At 36.0% G+C, this 6,000-nt stretch overlaps 1 protein-coding gene across 2 annotated transcripts in view; it reads right to left on the bottom strand.

Moving 5' to 3' along the window:
• Nucleotides 1-1,134: 1,134 nt before the first annotated feature.
• Nucleotides 1,135-6,000, bottom strand: part of Ca8 (carbonic anhydrase 8) — an 88,432-nt gene continuing 83,566 nt past the window's right edge. For both annotated transcript variants that reach the window (XM_015485848.2, XM_015485849.2), the window contains one exon: nucleotides 1,135-2,148. The gene's annotated coding sequence lies outside the window, so the exon portion shown is untranslated. The remainder of the gene's footprint in view (nucleotides 2,149-6,000) is intronic.

Below are 6,000 nucleotides of genomic sequence, written 5' to 3'. Positions count from 1 at the left end.
GGAGGGAGGGAGGAAAAAGAAAAGAAAAACATTTTGGAGAATGAAATATAGGAAACTAGATATCGCAATGGAAGTCATTTATATTAGTTTTTGTTGTTATGTTTGTCTGTATTGTATATTTCAAAGAGAGATGGCATGAGACTGCAGGAAGCCTGAGAAGTTAAGTCCAAGCACAGACCCTGGCTGTCTAGGAGCAGCAGAGACCAGCATCTCTGCACTGTTTTCTCCCTGGTCTTGAAGAGGGTCTACCAAAGGAGAAAGAGTAGCACCACATGACTGGTCATACAAGTAGGGCTTCAGATCTAGTCTTCGGAAGTTAATTACACAGGAGGCTACCTTCTGCAGCCCACTTTTGCACATATGTGGTTACAGTACTTGGCTGTAAGATGTATGTACAACAATTTTTTTCAAAAATGCTTGTTTAACTCCTCATTTGTGAATATCAAGAATTACAAAAAGCAAGTATCCAGGACTGGGACTGTAGCTCAGTGCTAGAGTGCTTTTCTTGCATGTATGAGGCACTGAGTTCAATCCTCAACACCACACAAAAATAAATAAATTGAGATATTCTGTCCATCTACACATGCTCTCCTACTGCTGCCCTACTGTGGTCTAGGGCTACAGAGATATCCCAGCCCTTTGCAAGTTCTGCTCTCCTCATTGCTGTGGCTCTAGTCCTTTCTGCTCCTGACCAGTACTCCATGATGAACCTTTCTTGCTTCCATTCTCAGTGAAATCTGGTTTTATTTGTTCGTTTTGTACCAGGGATTGAACACTGGGCTGCTTGACCACACTGAACCAGATACCCAGCCCATTTTTTTTTCTTTTTCTTTTTTTTTTTTTGAGACAGGGTCTCATTAAGTTGCTCAGGGCCTGGATAGGTTGCTGAGGCTGACTTTGAACTTCTGATCAGTGTACCTCAGCCTCCTGAGCCACTGGGATTACAGGCATGCACCATGGTACCCAGCTGGTATGATTTTTATTTGTATTAATGCTCCTATTAATACCACCTCTACCCAACACATCTCAAACCTCTGAACTCATAGTTATTCTATACCTTTCTAACTTAGACATTTTATATCACAAAATGCCTTCAAGTTGGAACTGTTATTGAAGTCATTCGTTTTACAACAATTATAACAACAACAAATATTTATTGAGTACTTGCTTTTTATCAGGCACTCTACTTCTTTACATAAATTCTCTAATTCTATCACATTTAACTGCAACTAAGTATATACTTCAATTTACCAGTAGTACTTAAAATGAATTAAAATAAGAATATTGTTGTTCATTTTTGAAAGAAATGTTTTTAACATAACAAAGAGGTGAAATCCATAGAACAAAACACTCTGAAGTTTTACAAAGTGTAAAGCACTAAATTAATACTGGATACTATTAAATTTATATTTCTGTTTGTGGAAAAGAAAGCTAACCCTGGTACACTGTACCCACCTTTTTAAAATCATGATTCTTATACTTTTCTCAAATTCTTAGAAACCACAGCTTCAGATATGTCAAATAAATATGACTGCATTCACATGTTCAATTAAATCCTTTAAGAATGTAATGCATAAGGTATGATGCTGAACTAATTCCCAAAATATTTTCCATGACAACCAGTCTGACATTGTGGTATGAGTATTTAAAAATAACATGAGACATGATTTGTACTATTTTTTTACAATGCATTTTGCAGCTCTAGGCTGTTCTTGATCAAAATTCTTATTTTATTACCAAGAATTATACTCATCTTTGAATGAACGAATTTTCTGTTGGAGACAGGAAATGAATGACTGCTAACGCTGGTAATGTATTTTTCCTGTCTTAATATTAATACATAATATATATTCATATTAATAACAACTCTGAAAACTAGTTTCATTCCTTCTACACATTAGCAATAAACAGTATGTGCAAAAATATGAATACTAGCAGCAGTGATGTGGATATATAATATGGGATTTCTTTTGAATGTACAGCCATTTCTAATATTTCATTACAGCATTGTACAGGAAACTGTCATAGATGTCCATCAAAACTGGATTAGAGGAAGACAAACAATGCAGGCTTTGAGGATAAACTGAAGCTGCAGCTCAAAAGTTTTCATTTCTCATCCAAGGGCACCATAGGACCATTGTCTTCCTCCTGTAGGCAAAAAGAATGAATCAATTATGTTAGGGACATTCCTCCACAGCAGACTGAAAAGTCTTTCTACAGTCCAATCACAGAGAGGAAAAGCTAACAAATTTATAAGAAATTTAGAAAGATCTTGATGTTCAAGTTCATTATCTCTGCATTTTTTTTCCACAAAGTTCACCATGATTTTATTTCTATGACAGATAATGGGTCCAAAATTTCACAGAAACTAATATTTTCTACCAAAATAAATAAATGTTTGAACTGTTTCATAAACAAAAAAATTGCTTTTCATATCTATTAAGTAAAAATGAGGTTTTAAATCACTGCCATTAAATTCATGTATAAGAATCACAGATAAATGGTAATCCAAGAGCACAAAGAACACTTCTTGGTTCACAAACTTTAAAATTCAATTGAATACATTGACAAATAATAAGTACTGCTTAACATATGAGACAACAGCACTTTTTGAGATGATGAAAAACATGCTTTCTACTTATGGAAAGGACATTGGCTAATATTTTAGTTCAACAACATTCTACTTGCAACACCAGCAAAGAGAATGGGAACATGACACTTCTACAGATGCCTCATGTAAACTGGTCCAATCTTTTAGACAATAAGCACCTACTGAAATTCCAAACGCATATACTTTTTCACCTAGGATTATACTCCTGGCAAGTTATAATACAGATAAAATCATCCAAACATACAAAGATTTTATGTGAAAAGATATTCACAATAGAGAAGTGGAAAAAAATGGCTTCCTTCCTTAATAAATCACAATACAGTGAAGTACTTTAGGATGTGTATCTGTGGATTTGCTTGTTCACATGTACATAAGTGTATGTGTATATGTATAATTTCTGAAATAATCTCTCAGAAAATATTTATAATCTTGGGTATGTATTTCCAAACCACATTTCAAATAGGATAGCAAGTCCTGATGAAATTTAAGAATTTATTTTTAATAAAAAAGTGAAATTGTATATATTTATCATATACAACATTTTGAAATATATAGGTATGAATGTGTTTGTGTACATAATGGAATGGCTAAATCAACCAAATTAATGTATTACCTCACATAGTTGTCATTTTGTGGTGAGAACACTTAAAATCTATTCTCTTAGCATTTTCAAGAATAGACAATAATATTGTCTCCTCCTAAATGAAAGTTTCTAAACTTTGACTAACCTCTTCCCAACTTTATCTCCTGGAATCAGATCTGTAAGATTGAGCCTCAAAGAGAGGTTTTCAAAGGTAAAAGAGGACATTGTGTATATATTTTTACAAGTCCCAAATTATAAAATGATATAAAAATGATAATCAAATTGTAAAATCACTGCATTTCAGAGGTAAATGGAGCCTGAAAGTCACACTATATGAATTTTCTACAAAAGTAAACAGTCCTGAGCCCAGTATTTCCCAAAATGTGTTCCATATAACAAAAGAAGTTGATTGAAAAAAATGAATCCATGTACCATGGAGTCACCAGGTGCAGTAGCATGCACCTGTGATCCCAGCAGCTCAGGAAGCTCAGGAGGCTGAAGCAAGAAGATCGTGTGTTGAAAGCCAGCCTCAGCAAAAGGGAGGTGCTAAGCACGCAATGAGACCCTGAATCTAAATAAAATACAAAATAGGGCTGGGGCTGTGGCTAGGTGGTCGAGTGCCCCTGAGTTCAATCCCTGCTACCCCCACCCCACCCCCCCAAAAAACTGGAGACTCTGGTAAAGTAGAGTTAATTCAAAACCACTGCAGTCTATAATCTGCTAATGTGCACTGTAAATATCCACAGGGAGGATATGCTATCTGGAAATCTGCAGACACACATGGCCAGTCCCTCCTGATTTAACCCATAACCCTGGTGGGCCACTGCACTACAGAGCTCACCTGGGAATGGCTGGTCTAGAGGTATATTTTCTAAGTTATGAAACATGATTTCATTTTAAGACTATATACAAACTTTCAAAACTTAAGCTACCATATCAGTGAAGAGATGGGTAGGCAAATGTGCAGTTACTCTAACCACCAGATCATGTCTTCCCAAAGAGGCAACATTTTAACACAAGCACACACCTACAGGGCAAAAGATACACATGCCCACTTATGTCCCTTTCATTTTTGAAGCTCAAGGGCATGATTCAGGGGGTTCCCAGGGTATGCTGAAGGAATTCTAATTTACCTGGGTGTATAATCTGCTGGTGAATTTGGATACTTGCTCTCCTCAAATTTCTCTCACAGAGAAAACTAAAAATAATACACTATGATGTTGAGTTTTCATACTCTGATATTGTTTAAACAGAGAAAATGACATTCCCCAATGCCAAGGCTTTCTGAGAATGATCTTTATATTAGTTCTCCTCCCAAATGTACACTTGATGTCATTTACTGCAGGTATAGGTTACCTGGAAATACACTTCAACCGATCACATTCTAGGGTATGGATTTGGAACCAGGGAAACCCATGTTCAAATTTCAGATCCTCCACCAAGTTGCTGTAAGATTTTAGGCAATACCCATGACCCTTCGGATCCCCAAATAATAATAGCTACTACCTAGGGAGTGTGTGAGAATATGACAGTAGGTATAATATGCTAAGTATAATATGTGAAGAATGGCTCATTATTTCCCATGTCATTTGTCTGAAATTTACTTCCCACAGTCAGTTTCCATGTGATAGAAATATGTGTGGTCTCATCTGCGTTGTTAAGACCCAGCACAACATCTTATCCAAAGCAAACACTCCAAGAAAATGTGTGTGTGTGTGTGTGTGTGTGTGTAGAAAAGTGGAGAACACAGTAGCAAGTACTCCTGCTTGAACTTTTGCTTTTTTTGTGTCAAAATTATACATAGTTTAAAGGTTTAAATAGTTCCAACATGTTTGCTATAAAAACTATCTTTTCCCTATACCATGTGTCAACCAATTTCATATTCCTCTACTCTTTTCTCTGATTATTTTATTGATACTCTAGAGCCAAATGGCATGGTTGTTGACTACCATTCAATTTGTTTTCATATTATATACCGACTTTCCCTGTGGAGGTTGAAGATCTGCCCTCCTTACCCCCTGTCAGCTTCACTTACCATGTGTGCATGCACCCATACACACACTCCACTCCAGACACACATAAACCCTTCCCGTCACCCCATCCTCCAAACAGTTATGCAGTAATTTTTGTTGAGACTTGTTATGTTTATAAATAAGTCTAGTTTGTAATCTTGTTTATCTAATCCTTATCTGAGAATTATGTGACAAATGGACACATGAAATAAATATGGTTGTTTTTGTTTTGAAAAAAAATATTCAATTTCTATTATTGTAATAATATAAATATTATTAGAACTGAACTACATGTCTTCATTCAAATTCCCTTCCGTGAATGACATTTTGTTTATGTCAGAATGAATAAGTATCTTGGGTTTTTATATCTAGTTTTCTGATTCAAACCAAAATTAGTTACCAAGTGCCAGACTCTCAAGTTAAGACAAACCCAGCATCGTATCATGGGAGAAAGCTGATCTAGAGCCTTCTCCCTAGTTCACACCTTAATGCCCTCCATGCCTATGGATTGCTCCACCATCATCTTGGACATTCCCCCTGGCCTTTTCTGCTTTGCTGGATTTCCTGTTTTCTGGATATCACAATTTTTTTCTTGGCTCATTTCTTCACTTTGGTGAGACACATCTAGTAGCTTCTTGAGAAATAAATTTTTGATGACCTTGATATCTGAAAATGACTATGCTATTTACACCCTTGATGGGGAGTTTGGGTAAGGAATTCCTTAGGTGCTTTAGACTTTTCTGCAGATTTCTGTGGGTCATGATCACTGACTTTTTCCTTTAGCTTTTCTGCTC

The sequence above is a fragment of the Marmota marmota genome, unplaced genomic scaffold, assembly GCF_001458135.2.
Source record: "Marmota marmota marmota unplaced genomic scaffold, marMar, whole genome shotgun sequence".
NCBI classification, from domain to species: domain Eukaryota; kingdom Metazoa; phylum Chordata; class Mammalia; order Rodentia; family Sciuridae; genus Marmota; species Marmota marmota.
This window is presented reverse-complemented; position numbering and strand designations above follow the sequence as displayed.